Below are 20,678 nucleotides of genomic sequence, written 5' to 3'. Positions count from 1 at the left end.
GAGCTTTTCTGACATCCCAGCCAAATGATTGCACCTTACACAATACCACTTTTATAAGATCATCTGATCATTGCTGAAAGTTTGATGGACACAAATTGGCAGTTACCTTTCTACATATTGCAATAGTAGCTATATCTCAGAAATATTAATTAGCTGTAAAACACTTTTGGACAACTGGAGATCGCAAAAGGTACCAACATTAATCAAACTTGTTCTTCCACGAACTCACATCTTGGAAGGTTATAATTCACAGTAGTGGGTTTATGAATCTTTTGGATTGAGAGAGACTTATGCAAAATTCAGACTTCCATTTGCTACCTCAATCGAAAGAAGGATCTTTATTTTAAGGGCAAGTTTTCCTTGTTCACTAACAGGCTACCAGAAAAAGATAAATAGTCAAGGTGTGACTTTTGTAGTTAATCTTCTGAATTGATTTATCATGCTTACTGTGTGCCATCTACAGTCTGTGTCTTAGTATACTTGCTACACTGTATTCCTATCTTGTCTTATACATACTGACACGAGACAAACATACCAATCCCCTTTCCTTGTGCATGAAAAATGTTATTAATAAATATCATCTTGTTCCGTGCCCCACCCCACACACAAACTGAAGAAAAACACTCAGACACAGTATAATTTTACCTCCTTCATGTTTATTCTGGGCCCTGAAGGGAGAGAGAACGATCGCCCATGTGTACAGAGACAGGAGTTAACGGTCTTCTCTGGAATAGCAGTGTCTTAATGAATTATATAATAATTTTACAGGGAAGAGCATCCAGATAAGGCAATATACATATTGATTGGATGACTGTTATAATCAGCGAGCATCAATAGCAAAGATTAAGCCATCTGCTGTTACACAATGAGTGTTCTTATCTTTAACTGCCTTCACATAATGAATACTTTTCACCTTGTTAACTGACCTACATACTGAATGCTTCCTATATTGTTAAATGGCTCTACATAATGAATGCTTTTCCACCTCGTTAACCCATTACCCTTGCCTCCAGCACCCCATTGTTAACTGTAAGTTCTTATCTGATCTGAAGCATGCTCAGCTGAGCCTCTCGTTTCACAAAACTCAGATTGTCTCTTTCCCTACCTGCTTATACCCTACACACATTCTCATTCCCTCATTTTATCACTTCATGATAACCGATGACATTACTAGCTTTCATAAGACTCTAACAGCCAAGATCCAAACAGTCCTTGATACACAATATGCGGTGATTATAACAAAAAGAATCGCTTGTCTGTTACAGTAATTGGAGTGTGAAGAATCCTCCCATGTGGAAAAGTTCCCACATCCACAGTCCTTAGTCACCACTCATTCCCTCCAAGTTGAATGGAAACAATCCAATCCTCCAAAATCTCTTTCAGTAAAGTCCAACCTGAAAACAAAATTCATTCAAATTGTCCCTGTGCATCACTCCACGAAGAAATCTGAACTGCTGGCAGCCAAATACTTAAAAATGGACAGACGTTACACATTTAATTACACTACATTGTGTCTGCCTATTTCAACTTCCTTTGAATTCTTGAGGTATATTACTCTGTTCACTATTTATGACATTAATCAAGTTTTATACAATCCATAAACTTCTAAGTTGTAAAAGGAGGGAATGAGAATGCGTATAGGGTATAAGTAGGCTGGGAAAGAGTTTAAGTTCCGAGTTTTGTGAAACAAGGGGTTCTGCTGAGCATGCCTCAGATCAGAGAGGAATTAGTTAACAATGGGGTGCTGGAAGCAAAGGTAGTGGGTTAGCAAGGTGGAAAAGCACTCATTATAGTAGAGCCATTTAAAAATATTGGAAACAGTATGCAAGGTCAGCTAACAAAAAAGGACAGTATCCATTGTGTAAATCCAGTTAACAAGTTTAAGAACATTCATTGTATAACAGTAAGGGCTTGGTCTCTGCTATTGATACTTGTTGACTCTAACGGTCACCCAATTAATATGTATGTTGCCTCATCTAGATGCATTAAGAAATTGCCATTCCAGAAAAGACAAAACTGATGTTCCTATGCACATGGGTGATCATTCTCTCCCCCTCCAGGGCCCAGAATAAAGATGAAGGAGGTAAAACAATACTGTCTCTGAGCATTTTGCTTCGACTGGGGAGGGGGGGGGAAATGGATGACACAAAGCTTTGCAGTGCATCCTCAAGGGTTAGAAAAAAAGTCTTGGGAGTTGAAGTTTGGGAGTGGGGGAACAATGCTGATAATATCTGCCTGGTCTCCCCAGTTCATCCAGCTCACCCATAACCAAGTCAGACAACACACCAAATACCATGCAAACATCCAGAAAGAACAGATGAATGTTTTACACCTGGAAACAAGTTTGCACATAGATGCAACAAATAAATTAGAGAACCGAGGGAGTCAAAAAGGAAAGAACCCTGGATTAAGATAGGTCTGCAAGCACGAGCTGCAAGAAATATACTGAAACAAATTATTTCTGTAGACTTCTGTCTCAAATGAGTGTTGACAGCCTTGGTTATTAATGTTATACCACCTAATTGTAGAAACTCACAATCATTTTAATAATTACTATATAAAATGTTAAATCTAGTTTTTCACAAATTACAAATAAATTAAATAATCCTAATTTATTCCTTATATATCCGTTACAGGTAAACCTAGAGAGTTAATGATTTTTTCAAAGCATATCCTATGCATTATACATTCAGATGGTGACAGATTTTAAATAGATTACAAATAAGCAATTTCAGAAACATATGTTTACAAAGTCCTTCTACAGCCTTAAAGTTAAATACATTGGAACAACGCATGGCATAAGAAAGCATGATTCAAACAAAAAGGTTATTTTCATGCCTTTAATGCGCTTTATATATGTTATTCCCTAAGCTGAAACGGATTTTAAAAAATCATCAGGATGAAAAAAAATGGGTAATCCTTGTGGCCGAGAAAACCAAAGTCACTAGCAACATTAATACTGAAAATGTTAAGCTGAGTTTTGAATGCCATTTAAAGTTTGTTTCTAACATGTCTAGTTTACCTTTTATGAAGTCACCCAAGGACTTCATAAAATCTTGTGTAATCTTCAGATTGACATTGCAGCTCTAAACCCACCCAGCTTTTCACTACACAGTCAATTAGACAACTGATACCTTGTAATCACTCAAGCTTTTATTTATCTCCATCATACAATTAAATCCCTTACCTCAGAAAGGAGAGAGATTATGCCGTTGTTCGGAAAACCTTTGATGATTACACTGAAGCTCAGTTCAAAAGAAACTTCATTTTCAAAAGCAGGTACATTCAGACCATTTGGATCAGTTATCTGAATTCAGTCTGTCAAAAAGGAACAACTTTAAAATATTGTATACAAATTATGCATAAAAATATTTCAAAACTCAATGGAAAAGTACTTCCAGTCTTCCATAAGGGGATAGAATTATGAATTCCTAACTCCAGCAAAGTCAAAGTATGGCAACACCTAACCCCCTTCACCTCCTCCTTGCTCACCATCCAAAGGGCCAAAACAATCTTCCCAGGTGAAGCAGCATTTCACCAGTACCTCCACTAATTTGGTCGATTGCATTTGCTGCACCTAACGTGGCCAACTCTATTAGAGAAACCAAACAGACTGGGTGACCACTTTGTGGAACACCTCCAGTCCATGCTGAACCATGAAGCCTGGCCGGTCATTTTAACACAGCATCCTGCTTGTATGCCCACTTGTCTTTCCTTGACATACTGCAATGTTCCAATAAATCATGGCGCAAACTGGAGGAAAAACCATCTCATCTTCAGACTAGGCACTTTACAACCTTCTGGACTTAATATGGAGTTCAACAGCTTCAAATTATGAGCTCACTTCCATTTCTTTTAGCTTTATTCGTTAAACTCTCGGTCACCATGTCCTGTTCCATCCCCTCACCGTAGTGGAATAGTCTGTTCTTTCCAGTCTGGGGGTTAGACACACTATTGTTCTGCCATTCTCACATTCTCATCACTTAAAATGTCCACTACCAACATCCTCTCTCTCCCAGCACTCCACCACTCCCTCCTACTATTGCATAAATGCTGCCCCTCCACACTTCAGGTCAGCTCTGAAGAGTCATCCAGCCTCAAAAGTTAGGTTGCTTGCTCGGTCTCTCTCTGCGGATGCTGCCTGACCTGTAGTTTCCAGCATTTGTTTTTAGTCCAGAAATTTGAGCATAAACTGCTGTGCTCACATTTAAGCTTGCTGGAAGCTTCAGAAGTGTGAATGAGGAGCAGGAGAAGGGGCAGCCTTTGTTTGAAAGCCCATGGGCCTATCCTGACATTCAGTAAGGTAGTGATTGATCACTTGCAACTTCAAAGTCTGAATTTGTGTCTTTCCTAATAGCCTTTCAAACCCCTTAAATCCCCCTGCTTAAAAATTTAAGGACTCCACTTCCATACCTTTGAGAAAAAAATTCCAGAGAAATTCCTAACATTGTGAAAAAAATTGCGTAATTGGTTTTACATTAAAAATCAATGTTTGCCAAACAATGACACCAGTTCTCAATTGTCCCATAAGAAATGACATAGAATCCTTACAGTTTGTACACAGCCTATCCGGCCTTCAAGTCCATTCGGACCCTCTGAAAAGTATCCCACCCAAACCCATCCCCAACCATATCCCTGCAACGCTGCATTTTCCCACGGTTAACCAATCTAACCTACACATCTCTGGACAGTATCGGCAACTTAGCGTGGCCGACCCACCCAACCGCACATCTTTGGACTATGGGAGGGAACCAGAACACTCAGGAAACCCACACAGACATGGGGAGAACATGAAAACTCCACAGAGAGTCACCCAAGAGTAGAATAAAACATGGGTCCCTGATGCTATGAGACACAGAGCTCACTGAGCCATTGTTCAGCCTCCATATCCATCTGTCAAGCATCTTCAGAATCTTGTATGTTTCAATCAAGTTGTCACCTACTCTAAGCTGTAGAAAATTATCCCAGCCAGTCTAACTTTTCCTCATAAGGCAATCTTTCAAACATGGTATTAAGCTGGTAACCCTTCTCTGAATTACTTCAAACATTTCTATTTTTCCTGAAAGAATGCTGTGTACAGTACCCCAGGTACAAATCTCACCAGTAACTAAAGCATTACCTCCCGACATGTACTCAATTTCACGTGTAATAAATGGTGTCATTTTATTAGCCTTTCCAATTACCTGTACTTTGAGGAGAAAGTGAGGTCTGCAGATGCTGGAGATCAGAGCTGAAAATGTTGCTGGAAAAGCGCAGCAGGTCAGGCAGCATCCAGGGAACAGGAGAATCGACGTTTCGGGCATAAGCCCTTCTTCAGGAATGAGGAAAGTTTGTCCAGCAGACTAAGATAAAAGGTAGGGGCGTCGGAAATGCGAAAGGTGGAAAGAGGTCAAGGGGAGGGTGATAGGACCTCTCCGCCCCCACCCCAGTCTGACCTATCACCCTCACCTTGACCTCTTTCCATCTATCGCATTTCCGACACCCCTCCCCCAAGTCCCTCCCCCCTACCTTTTATCTTAGCCTGCTGGACAAACTTTCCTCATTCCTTATGCCCGAAACGCGATTCTCCAGTTCCCTGGATGCTGCCTGACCTGCTGCGCTTTTCCAGCAACACATTTTCAGCAATTACCTGTACTTGCAGACTAAGGTTTTACAATTCATGCACAAGGACAACTAGATGCTCCTGCATCTCAAGACTCTACAAACTCACCATTTAGATTATCATTCTTCCTTCTGAATTAGACAAATTATGCATTTATCCATATTATTTTCTATTTGCCACATCCTTACCCACTCACTTCAGCTATTTATATTTTTTGTAGTCTCATGTTAAAATTTATTTTCCTAACCATCTGTGAGATCAGCAAATTTGGCGATCATCCTTCCTTCCATCTCTTCAGGCTGGAATTTATATAAATGGCAATAATTGAGGTCCTATCTGCAATACTTGTGGCCAACATGCTGTGTATACTTTACATCTGTCTTCTGCTTCCTGTTAACTGGCCAATCTTTTATCCATGGCAATGCTACCACTACACAGGCAGAGTCCACATGATAACCAATAAGAGTTATAAATTGTTGTTCTTGGAGATTTGCCATTCTTGTGATTCTGTCCTGATGAATAAGAAATGAAAATCTTAGATTGCATGCCTCCTTTCAGCTAAAAGAAGGGGCAATGGCAGAAACACTTAACAAAAAAAAAAGACAATGTTGGAGAAGAGTGAAAGGTGGTGATAATGGGATAGGAACCAAAACATGTTTGCAGGAAACGCAAATGGCCGAGGGATCCTGTATCCAAAAGCTAAAAAGTAAGAGGCTGTTCTCATAAGTTATTGAACATCATGCCAATTCCTGAAAGCTGATGTGTGCCAAGTTTATCTTCTACTTCAATAATACAACAACATGAGAAGCAGAGGACATAGAGGTCAGAAGCCGAGAATTTAAATTTCACGTGGTCAGAAGCTCATGGTCATACCTGCAGACTAAACAATATGAACTACAAATATGTCACCCAATCTACATTTGACCTTCCCAATCTAGAGAAGACAGCGCAGAGAGTGCAATATAGCAAGTTAAAAATACAATGAAGTTCAGATTGATTTGGACAGGACATTAAAGCATTTAGATCTCTCAGGAATGCATTCCCTGCTCTTGTATATGAAGCTGGTGTAGCAAAGGGAGGGGGATGTCTCTGGAAGTTTTGTTTTTCAGTTCACCCCAAGGATCAAATCAGTGAACATTCTCTGTACTGCCTCCAAAGCTTACTAAATACAAAGATCAAAAAAGTGCACAGCATACCAGGTTGTTATTCCTAGAGTCATCTTAGGATTTTAGGGAAAAAAAAATGCAAAGTTCCCTCAGACCCAAGCTGACAGAACACACAGGCTACAAATTACTATTTCAGAAGTAATTTAACATCAACTACAGGTAAACAGCTATAAACTGTCAGCATGAGATACTACGAATTGAAAGTAATCCTGTTGAATCATTTCACATGGAGATGTGAACTTTATAATTCTTCTGCTGACCAGCACGTTGTTTGTTACTTTTTTCCAGTTTCAATTACTTTTCTCCAGATGCTGCTTCCGTGGGTTGGGCAGATACACAAAGTGGCCAATTTACTTATTACAAAGTCTCTGACCTCTGTTGTAGGCTGATTTTCTTCAGGTTTACACTGAGTTTAACTGCAGAGATCAGAGAGACTGTTCGAGATAAGGAAGAACCGAACACTTCTTTCTCTGCAAGTTGTTCTTAGGTACAAGCTGTTCAGTTATCAGAGGTGCAGTCACGCAGTTGTTAGCAGGCATAAAAAAATTGATTTGGAGAAGCTGGTGTTGGATTGAGGTGTACAAAGTTAAAAAAAAAAAAAATCACACAACACTAGGTTATAGTCCAACAGGTTTAATTGGAAACACTAGCTTTCCAAGCACTGCCCCTTTATCAGGTAGTTGACAACCACCTGATGAAGGAGCAGCGCTCCGAAAGCTAGTGCTTCCAATTAAATCTGTTGGACTATAACCTGATGTTGTACAAAAGGTTTGTTACTATTAACTGGTCACTAGTCCACAGATAATCAACTCCTTGTTGCCAGGAAAATCTGCATCTGTATATTCCTTCTACCAACTCACTGAAGAAAAGACAGTAAAACTTGCTAATGATACACGAGTTCAACATGTCTGGTATACCTCAAAAACAGTGCTTCAGTACATTAATTTCTAAGACTGACTTTTTTCCTAATAAACAGCTGTTTTCACCCCCCCCCCCCCCCCCCTCCCCAGGTTCCAAATCATTTGCAATCCAAACTTTAATTACAGTTCAAACAGTTTACACAATGCCTGCAATGAGTGGCAATTTACTTGCTTTCAAAACAGTTATCCTTTTGAACGCAACAACAAGAAAAAACAAGAAATTGCTGGAAAAGCTCAGCAGGTCAGTGGAGAGAAATCAGTTAAAACTTTGGGTCCTTGAACTGACAGTATCAAGGAAAAAGTTGGCAGAGGTTAGGGTGGGAGGACAGGTTTAAGGAGTAAATGTAGCCAGAGAGAAAGCCCAAAGACTAATGGGGACTGTTAGTGGCGAACAATGGGTTGTGTGTAATAGCAGACCATGTGGTAACAAGATGTACTGTGTGGTGATTGGGATAAAACATGGGAGAAGGTGGCTGAAGCCCTAAAATTGTTGAACTCTATATTGAGTCCAGAAGGCTGTAGAGTTCCCAAGCAGAAAATGGGGTGCTATTCTTCCAGCATGCACTGAGCTTTGCTGGAGCACTGCAACAAGCCTGAGATAGATATTCACCAGGGAACAGGGTGGTGTGTTGAAATGGCAGGCAACTGAAAGCTCAGTCTTTTTTTGCAGACAAATATTCTGCAAAGCGGTGACCCAGTCTACGCTTCATTTCCCCAATGGAGGAGGAGACCACATTGTGAGCAGCAAATGTGGTAAACTAGATTGTGTCAAGTGTAGGTAAAAGTGTTGCTTCACCTGGAAGGGGTGTTAGGACCTTTCGGTACTGAGGAAGGAAGTAGTAATTGGGCAGGTGTTCCATATACTGGTGGTAGCAGAGGGTGCCATGGAGCTGTGGGAAAGTTTGGGAACAAAGGAGTAGTAGACTACTGTGTCCCAGAAGGAACAGTCTTTGCGGAAGACTGACAAAGGAAGGGAGGGGAATGGGTGTTTGGTGGTGGCATCCCACTGGAAGTGGCACAAAGGGCAGTTCATGATCTTCTGGAGGTGGATGCTGGTGGGATTGTAAGTGAGGACAAGGGAGACTGCATTGCTGTTTTGGGAGGGAACAGAGGGGGAAGAGGGTTGAAGTGCAGGAGATGGGTCTGACCCAACAGAGCTCTGTCAACTATGGCGGAGGAAGGTGGTGAACATTTCAAAGGCCCCCTTTTCAAAGTTGCGAAGAAGCTGGGAGAACAGAACAGAGTCTTTACAGAAAGCTGGGTGCAAGGATGTATATCAAGGTAACTGTGGAAGTTTGTACGTTTGAAGGGGATATTGGTGGTGAGCCTACCCACAGAAATAGAAACAGATCTCGAGAAAGGGAAGGGAGGAATCAGATGGACCAGGTGAAGGAAAGAGCAGGGTGGAAATTGGAAGCAGCGTCAATGACATCATCGATAACCCAGAGAAAGATTGTAGGTGGTGGCCAAGATAGGACTGAAACAAGGAAAGTTCCATGCGCCAAACAGAAAAAAAAAAATCAGACATAATTGGGGCCCATGCAGATACCCATGGCCACCCCTCTAATCTGAAGAAAGTTAGAGTTAAAAGCAAAGTTGTTCAGAGTGAGTTCAAGCTTGGACAGGCAGAGGAAGAGGGTGGTGGCAGATTGGGACGGTTCCAGGAAGTGGAGAATCCTGAGACCATCCTGGTGGGATGGACATGTAAAGATTGCATGTCCTTGGTAAAGAGGCAGCGACAGGAGACCGCAAACTGGAAATTTTTAAACTACTAAAGTGTCAGAAGAATCACGGATATAAGTGGGAAGGTCCTGGACAAGGGAAGAAAATAAAATTGATTCGAGGTTGGTAAAGATGAATTCTGTGGGGCAGGGGCAGGTAGAAACAAAATGAGCCTGCCCTAGCAGTCCTGTTTGTGGATTTTGGAAATAAGGTAGAAGCAAGCTGTTGGGGTTTGGGAGACCATCAGTTTGGAGACACCAGAAAAAATAAGGTTAGTGACCGTAATGGACACATTGGCCTGATGTTCCATGGAAGGGTCATGCTCCAGGGGGGGGAAAATAAAAGAGAGGTGGTATCAGAGAGCTGACCCTGAGCCTTTGCATTGTCGAGGCCAGTCTGCCAGGACCACCTGTGTTGGCAGGCTTATTTACAAGGTTGGGGTTGGATCAGAGAGCACAGAGTGCAAGCAGTTCACAGGGAGCGAAGTTGGAATTGGTGATGAGGGAAAGAGAGAAATTGTGGCAACCACGGTCATGTTAACAGTTCTCGATGAACAGGTTGAGTGCAGGTAAAAGGTCAGAGGACAGAATCCACGTGGAGTGAGTGAAAGTAGACTTTTCAAATACCTGTACTGGTTTTAAAATAGCTCTTGCTCATTCAATCTACGGCTTTTGAAAAACACCAAATAAAAAACACTGTCCTCGATGCATGGCTACTCCCTAGGAGAAAAACACCATCACCACATTGCTCGCATATCGTTATCCCAATTAAACTGGATACCTGGGATGCCAGCTCACATTTTCCTGCTTAATATATAGGTGTTTGCAAGTTAAATGCATAAACAGGAAAGACTACAGACACAGGTAAATTCGTTCAAATTTTATCTACCACTGCAGTGACTACAAAAATCAATGGCTCTTTGTAAAAGATAGTTATACCACGGAGAAGAGAGACATTAGTCAACTTGGTGTCTAGCCATTTTTTCACCTTTGCACAATAAAACTACAGGTGTTTAATGAGATTGAACTGATTCTAGAGGAGCCAATTAGAGAAAAAGCTAACTTCTGTTTATAACCACCCATTCCATATCAAATTAATGCACTCAGCAACAATGCATGCACATGAACATGTGTGGGCAGAGTTCAAAGCACATTAAATCATTAAATTAATTGGACGTTGCTTTAATTACTTAACACACTGCACATACTTTGTTTAAAAAAAAATCAGCAATATCGTCCTCTCCAACATGTGGGTCTAGTCATTTTTTCCCTCACCCAGACTCAATGGTGCAGTTCAATGCAAAATGACATTAAACTTAATGCCCCCTCCATCTTTTAAAATAATTTTTAAATTAATAATGAATCTCAAAAAGTTTTGAAATCCTAGATTTGCCAAATTAGTACAAAATCTTTTGAATCATTTAACAAATTACATACCTACTACTCTTAAGATAGAAGAGTATTCACCCAAGCAAGGGGGAGTTGAATTACATCATTTTTTCCCCCCTATTTCCTGCAAAGAAACTCATTTTGGAATGACTCATTTCTGTAAAGCAGCAACAAATCATGGGGATGGGCAATAAAAGGTTTGCCGAGCCACTGATGCCTGTAAATGGTGAACAAATATTTTAAAAGAAACATCAGAAGGCAGCAAGATCGATAACACAGCAAATATAAGGAGTAGGCAAATAAACTTACAATCTGTGAGCACAAAGGACATTTGAAAGCCAAATCAGAACAGAAAATCACCAGTTTGTCAACGATCTTGAGCACATTGTAAAGAAAAAAATTCTTTGCAGGAACTATCTTTGTCCATGATCTACTACTGCAAAATAAATTGGATATTAAAAAGTGACTAAATATTCTAAGGGTGGCACGGTAGTTAGCACTACTGCCTCACAACTCCAGGGTCCCAGGTTCGATTCCACCCCTGGGCGACTTTCTCCCCGTGTCTGCGTGGGTTTCCTCCGGGTGCCTCGGTTTCCTCCCACAGTCCAAAGATGTGCAGGTCAGGTGAATTGGCCATACTAAATTGTCCGTAGTGTTACATGCATTAGTCAGAGGGAAATGGGTCTGGGTGGGTTACTCTTCAGAAGGTTGGTGTGGACTTGTTGGGCCAAAAGGCCCGTTTCCACACTGTAGGGAATCTAATCTAAAGTGAGAGAGTAAATTAAGAGCTAGCTTTGCAATTGCATGTACAATCTCAGACATTTTTCTATTAGACCTCTAATTTGCTGAACAGCATAGGTTTTAGGAGAGTTCTAAGGCAGAAGAAACTTGGAAGACTAATATTTTCTGGGAACTGTTCACTATGTAGCTACAGGGTCATTTAAATAAAAAATATTGTCAGCCTTACTGACCATATATTAAGTGGCCAAGCTTTGCAGCTTTAAACTCAATCTGAAAGAAAAAAAGTTGAGAAAGCCTTGTAATAATAGTCTGTAAGGGGAAGCCTTAAGCAAAAACAGTCACTTTGGAATTTTCAACAAAAGTTACATTCAATGAAAATTAGTTATATGTTACTGCATTCATGTCAATAACCAGAACTCCAATTTATATATTCTAAACAGTTTGGTCAGCTCTATTTGAGAAAAACTATGTGGAAGCAAGGACAACATCAGAATGAAAGATCTAACAGCCATTTACAAATATTAATGCCAAATTTTGATTTTTTTTTAAAAAGTTAAATGTAATTCATTTGATCTCTTCACAGAAGCTTACACGTTTTTGAAACGTTCTAGGAAACGAGCTTGGAATCCCATCACTAGAGATTGGAATTTTAAATTTAGGATTTTATTGAATTTAAGTCAAAACATTACAGACCACACACTCTGTGCTGAAGTATGTACAACTCAGATCCCAGTTAGATAGTGGTGATACTACGCTACATCAGCACTTACTTAGTACAATAATGGCTGGTTATCAATCAAGGCGCAGACTAATGCCTTGGATTCATCAGTTCAAATCCTCATCAGAACCAGTGGAATTTAAATTCAATTAACATATTGAATTGGAGGCTGGTCTGAGTAATGGTACAATGCAAGCTCAAGGAACAGCCCCTTATTTTCCACATAGGCACTTTACAGTCTAAAAGGTCTCAATATTGAATTCCATAACTCCACCAGACTACATTAGGTCTGTTGTTGACATCAGCGAGGTGACACCTGAGGATCAATGACTATATCATCGGCTGGATCCGGTGCTGGAGGCAAAACGGGGGCAGGTGGGCATCACAGCAGTCTTGACTGCGGTGATGGCCTGATGCTCAAAGAGATGCACGATACTCATTGCAGTGACCCTACGTTTTGCCAAAATAAAAAAGCTTTCATATTCCAAGTTTGTTCAATCCTCTCCAGTTCATACAAGTCACCCTGGTCCCCAGGGAAATGGGTGGAGAAAAGGGCCCAAGTCTTGAACAGACATTGGGTGATTGACAGGGTTCAAAGTTGGATTGGGTTCAGAGAGGAGTGGTTGTCAGGGTGGAATTAGGTGTTTTGATTATTATTTTTTTCCTCTTTCTAATTTTAAAACTTCGAAGTAGGAATCCCACTACTGAACATGACCTATTCTAACTTAACTTTGCTCAAAACCAGCAAATCAATGATCAGCATGCTGCCAAATTCGGATATGTATTCCATATTAGTGTCATTTCTGTTGGTTAAAATCAAAGCAGCTTTGGAAATTTTGAAGCAAGATGCCCTCATGGCCACATTATGGCCTGGCATTGAAACTGAGCAAGGAATATTAGATTACATTACAGTGTGGAAACAGGCCCTTCAGCCCAACAAGTCCACACCAACCCGCCGAAGTGCAACCCACCCATACCCCTACATTTACCCCTTACTTAACACTATGGGCAATTTAGCATGGCCAATTCACCTGACCTGCACATCTTTGGACTTTGGGAGGAAACCGGAGCACCCGGAGGAAACCCACGCAGACACGGGGAGAATGTACAAACTCCACACAGTCAGTCGCCTGAGGCGGGAATTGAACCCGGGTCTCTGGCGCTGTGAGGCAGCAGTGCTAACCACTGTGCCACCCACAAGTTGGAGTTCAAAATATCTGAAATCATTTTACAACAGATAGACTTAGTGCTACTTCCAAATTGTATACAGTCTGAGCAGCTGCACCAAGTTTGAGCCATTACAGATTCTTAAAAGTATCTAAATACATAAAAATAAACTTTTCAATCCAAAATGAGGTTTAACACCTGGAATGCAGATCGTACAAAAATCTAGGATGGGGCTAGAATTTGCAATTAGAGTCATTGGACTCAAGAGTATGGTTTTGCAGTGACTGCACTGAATTTTCTTCCCCCTCTGTTATGTTATGTTCTTCAGAACCAAATATTACAGCTAAATGTTTAAAGTAATATGCCATCACCAATCCTCCTTTCTACTCCAGCATCTCAGCAGCAGATGCTACTTGCTGGTGTTGGAGAGAGTATGAAGAGCAGGGGACGGTTTTAATCCATCAACCTCTTCACTATGAACCCAGTGAAACTCTGTTGCATCCCTGTAGGCCACTGGGTCTGAGGGCCTATTTAGTCAACAGTGATAAAGGTTAAACCATGAGTTAGTCATATGAAAGTGCACTTGCCTTCACAAGATGGATCTCTTGCATGATAACAATGGGAACTGAGACAATGATGGCATTTGTTTTTATCGACACAATTCCCCAAATCAAGACCGTATGACCATCAGATAAACTGAAACTTAGAGTCCCCAACATTAACCCTTTTAGAACCATTACATTATGCAATAAATTCTACTATTCATTGCTGCTCAAACTTCAACTGTCTTAAGCTTGTCTTTTACTTAATTAAATACATATCTTCATAGCTGAATCTTTCAGGCTAACATGAAGTAGCACTTGAATTAGCAGCATAGATAAAGGAAACCCTGTAGATTTGAATTTCCAAAAAAGGCATTCAGTAAGTTACCACATAAAAGATTACTTCAGATAAAAGCAATTGCATTGGGATGGTATGTTCATATCAATTGAAGATTGGCTAACAAATAGAATACAGGTTATGGGTGGAATTTTCAGGATAGCAATTTGCAATATGTTTACAATTATTAAAGGACTTTGACAATGGAAGCAAATGCATGATGACAAAACTAGGTGGAACAGCAAGCAGTTAGGATGGTAAAGGAGTCTGCAGATGCAAACAGAGAAAACTTGGCAGACAGGATATAAAGTGGGAAAATGTGAAAGTAAACACTTTGGCAAGAAGAATAGGGAATTCAACATTATTTATGTGAAAAAAGATTACAGAAAGTTACAACATGTAGGTATATGAGGCTTCTTGTGCATAACTCACAATAGTTGGCATTCAGGTTCACGAGGTAATTGGTCAACATTCTGGTTGCCAACCTATGTCTTCCCACCACTACCCATGACCCAGAGGTTAAACCATCTACCTTTAATGAGAAAACAGCCCTAAATCCTCCAGACTGTGGCGACTTTACCTTTTCATCCTGGATGCAGAGAGAGGTTGTTTCCCCATTGAATATGTTTCAGACCAAACGGCATTATCTCAGAGTAAGGGGTTGCATAATTTAACACAGATGAGGATTGAGGCTAATGAACCTCTGGAATACTTTACCACAGACTGCTCAAGGAGCTGGATTGTGAAGTATAGAGGCTGCGATAGACAGATTTCTAAATCAGCAAGGGATATAGGAATTGGTAGGGAAGTGGAGTTAAAGGTCATCAGATAACCATTCAACTCGATCACGGTTAGAGCCTAAATAGCCTACTTCTGCTCATCTTATGATATTAATTAAAAATCCCAAATATTAAAATACCACTAAGCTTCCCATTCAGTCCCAAACACCCTATCCCATAGGTAGGTTCATTATGCAAAACATTTTTTTTTTCAATTGCTTTCAGAGTTTAAACATGTACCCAAGAGACAAAGTTTGGCAAACACAATTTGACCTGAACAGCAGGTGTTTGGTGCGATATCCTGGGAACTATATTCTATGGTATGGACTACAAAGTCAAGGACTATTTTGATCTGCTGATTGCAGCTCTGCAGTTTCTCATGTTAGTCGTTGATTCTATTAATACTCCCCAAATCTATTTAAATTTCTCCCTCTTAGCCAAGATGTATATGTCTGCTATTTTTTCACTTACCATACTTTGCATGACAGAAATTTCTGCTGTTGCCCCAATTTCAAAATTATAGCAGTTCAATTTATATAGTGCCAAAAAGCAGTAAATTACCCCAAGATGCTTCACGAAAGTACCACAAAACAAAGCATGACAATGAGCCATACAAGGAGACACCAGATCAGAGGCATAGTCCAGGGAGCTCCAAAAGAGAGAAGCAAGGCAAGTATGTGAAGAGAAGGAACCTGAGATTACAGCTCCAGCAACTGAAAGTAGAAAGAGACTAAGAGTGAAGCAAACATTACTGTAAAATATATAAGAGGCCAGAATTTGAGATATCGTGAAGAGTTGAGAGACAGACAAAAATAAAATGCGACAGAGTTCTGAAGACATATGCATAAGAATTCCAACATAAAGTTGCTACCTGACTTGGAGCAACTCAATGTCTACCATGGAGATAGAGGAATGGGATATAGAACTTTACCCATGTCTCAGCTCAAGTCCAAAGTAAAACCCCCTCAGTCTCACTTTCTATCTTTAAAACATGCATTAGAACAGCTTCTTTGGGGTTGGAATGTTTTCACATTTAACTTGGTGCACTGTAACCCATTGCTTCAAAGTCTGACATAATATACTAATCTGATGGTTTTACAGCAAATGAATTACCAGGATCATTGTGCCATAAAGCCAAGACTGTGCAGCTGCCACCAAAAAATGAACCCCAAATTATTTCACGTGCAATACTTCCACTGATTTGAAGCCAGAGAACAGTATTTCACATCTAATAAAGTGTTTGCTAATTTAAGCCAAGTTATGCATTTGTGATCTTAAAGTACAGTGTAACTGTAATTTAAGATCACAAATGCATAATCTTGCATAAATTCCCCCTCTACACAAAAGAAAGAATGACCTCATGGTTTGCATAATCCATTAATGTTTTTGCAAAGGTTAAGTGTCATAACATTTTTTTAAAAAAAGTTAAAATATTTAATCTAGTAATGAACAGCAATCTTGTTGACAGAGACATCTATTGTTGGCTTTGTTACCAATTATACAAGTGAACTTTACAGCTGCCAAGACTAGATTCAGTGCTGTTGGCTGCTTGGAGAGATTACTAATCAGGAGCACGACAACAAATGATGTCATATTATAAAGGGGATGTTTTTCTGGGCCTGCAGAATTCACATTTTTCAGCTGCACTAAATTGATTTCTTACACTGCTATAAAAATTAGCAGAAAAGTCTGCTAACACCAATAATGCTCGTCAAGTGAATATCTATCGTGGTAATGTACACTGTAGAAAATGCAAAAGTCTAAGTATCGCAATGCTCTTGTGTAGGTGTAATGATTTAAGATTTTTTTTTTGTTGAGTTACATTTCTTTACTGGCAACAGACTGACATTTAGCCACAAGTTAAATGACCATCCTAACCTTTCACTTTATCATCAGAATTTAACAAATGCTACAAAAAAAAACTGCATTGTATAATTTTTGCTGAAAGTGAAAAACTCTAAATGTTCAAAGTCAAACCGTGAAGATCAGTCCTGACTTATGCTTTGAGATGTATCTGAAAGAACAGTAACATTAATTTGAAGCATACTAACTCCCCAAAAGGTACTCAATGGTGTTCTAATGAGTGGTTGTAAAATGAAGTTCACAGCTCATCATGCCCAAGGACCAATTACACAATGAAATAAAAAGTACGTACTGTAGCTGCTGGAGACCAGAAATAAAGAAACAAAATCAAGTGCTAGAAAAATTCAGGTCTGGCAACATTTCTGAGAGACAGAAAAGCAGTTAACATGGAACATAGAACAGTCCAGCAGAGGAACAGGCCCCTTGGCCCACAGTGTTGTGCTGAACATGACACCAAATTAAACTAATCCTTTCTGCTTGCCCTTGATCCATATCCCTCCATTCTTAGCATGTTCCCCGAATGCCCGTCGTATCTGCCTCCACCACCACCTCTCGCATTGCATTCCAGACTTCTACTACTGTCAAAAACTTACCCCTCACATCTTATTTGAACCTTCCCCATCTCACCTTAAATGTATGTCCCCTTGTTTTAGGCATTTCAACTCTGGAAAAAGATTCTGACTGTCAATCCTATAAAAGTCACCCCTCTCCCTACTCCACTCCACAGTAAACAAACAAAAAAGTCTTTCTAATCTCCCCTGATAGCTCATAACCTCTAATACAGGCAGCATCTGGGTAAACCTCTTCTGCACCCACATTCTTCCTATAAATGTGGCAAATTGAACGCAATATTCTAAGTATGGCCTAACCGAAGTCTTACACAGTTGCAACATGACATCCTGACTCTTGTCCTCAATTCCCAATCAATAAAGCCAAGCATGCCATCATACAGCTTACTTACCACCCTACCTGCATGGCCACTTTCAGGGACCTATGGACTTGAACCCCAAGATGCCTTTGCACATCAATGCTGTTCAAGATCCTGCCATTAATGTATACGTTTCTTTAACATTTGATCTCCCAAACTGCAGCACCTCACACTTAGATGGATTAAACTCCATCTGCTATTTCTCTGCCCATAACTGCAACCAATCTATATCTCACTGTATCCTTTGACAACCTTCTACACTACCCACAACTCCAATCTTTGCATCATCTGCAAACTTACTAACCCACCCGTAACTTTGAATGCATTATGACGCTTCAGTTTAGTTCCTCACTTTTCTCATTTAAAGGCTATCAAAACTACCTCTTTGGCCAAGCTTTTTGTCATCCCCACGTAAATCAGATGTTATTTTGTTTTACATAGAGCTCCTGTAAAGCACCTTAAAAGGTTTTCATGACATTAAGAAAGGCAGTACAAAAATGAAATTATTATTGAATTCCAACAGAACGGGAAGGCATAGATTGCACAGTCAAATTCGAGGGTGTTGGAGGCACAAACATTTCTAATTCCTATTGACTCACATGTACTGTCCATAAACCTTCCTAAGAACCATTTATACACATGAATGTATGAATTAGGAAATAAATGTAACCTGAATAGTAAAAAGATTAATCTTATTTTTAATTCAATTATAAAGCATAAGATTTCACAAATGCTTTAGGACACCAATACAGGGCAGTATAAAGTGACAGGAAACAGCTTCCCTACAGGAACTTATGTAATCATACTAGATATTGCAATCATGACATTTAAACCAGTCAACTCATTCCAACCCATCTATTTAAATTGAATTTTTGAATCCTGATTACAGCCTACGAGTTATAACCAGATGGTTCAACAAGGAAGTGTAATCGAAACAAATGTCTCTTAGAATTTAGTTCTGTAGTCACTTACAGAACAGAAAGAACCTGAAAAATAACCCAAACATCCTGTATTGAAATACATGCTCTAAGTTCTTATTTACGCTATTTTCAGTGCTCTCTGTGCCAAGATCAAGACCATCATTCCCAGAACTAAACAGCAAGCTGACGCAGAATAAAAACATTCATGGCATTTTTCTCAGTCTTCAATGCTTCAAAAGTTCTTCACAGTCAACTCATCACTTTTGATGGGTGAGCATTGCTATTTAGACAAATATGGCAAACAACTGCCAAACAGCCCCTTAAATAGAAGTGAGATAAATCAATTGATAATCCTTTTTGGGCTATACTAGTTGAGCCAAATGTTTGTCAAAACACCAAAACTCCTGCAAAAAAGTTGCACTTCTCTCTGTGTTCAGCCATCCATTCTAGTCAACGTTGCTTTGCGTTGAAGGCACTATCGTAACTTTTAACTAACTGCAGTTGTTTGGTTCTGTCCTCGACAGCATTGTAACTCAATTCGTTGCACAAGTGGAAGTAAATCCAACAACCCTGGCAGCCAAAAACAAATCAAACTGTCCATATCAGCTGCAAATCTAATGACGGCGAGGGTCTCAAATTCCCTCAAAGGAAATTTATTGATAGCATTTCCATTTCAAAAGAACGATTCACATTCGCGTATGTGACTCCACATATCCTCACTTTCGGAAGCAGAGGGTGTTAACCAGTGCGACGTTCATACCGGAGAAAACTACAGTACACAGTGAATAAATTCAGCTCTCGGCAATCCATCCTCTCACTTCACTCCCTTTCAACACCAACAACTTTTATACATGAAAAGTGCATGTAATGGGCCTGGCTCGCTGCCTTTTGTTTCACTGACAGTTGCCTGGTCCCTCAGACAATGGGTGTGCCTCAGTGAGCGAGAGAGAGAGAGAGAGAAATACACTTCAACCACCCAGGAAGTCGCCACGTTATGAACCTCAATACGAGTTCATTATAATTGAGCCATTTACTTAGCAACTAGCAACCACCAGGGAGGAGACAGGAAAGCCCCGAGACTTAACCCAACTACCCTGCTAGGGACTCGCAGGACGAACAACCGCATCCTCCTGGTCTACCCATAGAAACACAAACTGGGAAGATCGGACCAGACTCAAACTGTATTCTCAATCTCGCTAATTAGGATCGGGAACATCGCTTTACGCCAAGTCCCGTGTGAGCTGTTCCAGTCCAAGAAGCCCACCGAGCTACCTACCACGAGAACGAGTGGTTTCAAGTCGCTGTCAGATGTCCCCGCCTGCAGCTGCAACACCACCCCCTCTCAGCGAGCTACCCGCCCGCTTTCAGGCGGATTTTCCTCCGAGCGCACGATCCTGCCCCCAAGTGCCGGGCTCTCGCGATTGGCGGCCTCAACCGTCCAATCAAAGCGCGGGCTGAAATGGACCGCCAATGGCTTTCGTCTACGTCACAAAGGTGGTGCTCCGGCCCGCCAATCATGGGAAGGCGGGGACGGGGCGCAGATTAGCTCCATGTCCCCCCCACGCCCAGAGCCCAGTGAATCCGCCCCCAAACCCCCACACATCAACCACTTGAGCAATTGAGTTTAAGACAATGGACAGGAGATCGTGCGTAACTGAATGGAGGGTCGTCAGCACCGTCTCTTGTTTTAAATGTTTTGAAGTTATAATGATTTTACGAGTATGCCACTTTAATAAACAAACTTTGCAAAGTCTTTGCGATTACATAAACATATATCAGTTCCGATTTTCTTTTACAGTCATGTTAAGGAGCAACCTTCGAAGACATCATTTAAGAAACAATCTTATTTCCACCAATTTTCGATTCGATGCGCGCCGCTATCAAG

General features: G+C 40.5%; 1 protein-coding gene across 6 annotated transcripts in view; it reads right to left on the bottom strand.

Annotated features, from left to right (window-relative positions):
- Positions 1 to 20,201, bottom strand: part of fam126a (family with sequence similarity 126 member A) — a 76,652-nt gene extending 56,451 nt beyond the window's left edge. For 5 of the 6 annotated variants that reach the window (XM_043689758.1, XM_043689757.1, XM_043689759.1 and 2 more), the window contains exons 1-2: positions 20,070 to 20,196; positions 3,188 to 3,318 (exon numbers count right to left, since the gene is read on the bottom strand). The gene's annotated coding sequence lies outside the window, so the exon portion shown is untranslated. Of the gene's footprint in view, positions 1 to 3,187; positions 3,319 to 20,069 lie in introns of all 6 variants that reach the window. The other variant, XM_043689761.1, reaches the window with a different exon arrangement.
- Between the last annotated feature and the right edge of the window lie 477 nt (positions 20,202 to 20,678).

The sequence above is a fragment of the Chiloscyllium plagiosum genome, chromosome 5 (assembly GCF_004010195.1).
Source record: "Chiloscyllium plagiosum isolate BGI_BamShark_2017 chromosome 5, ASM401019v2, whole genome shotgun sequence".
In the NCBI taxonomy this organism is placed as follows: Eukaryota; Metazoa; Chordata; class Chondrichthyes; order Orectolobiformes; family Hemiscylliidae; genus Chiloscyllium; species Chiloscyllium plagiosum.
Note: the sequence above shows the minus strand (reverse complement) of the source record. Positions and strands in the feature narration are given on the sequence as shown.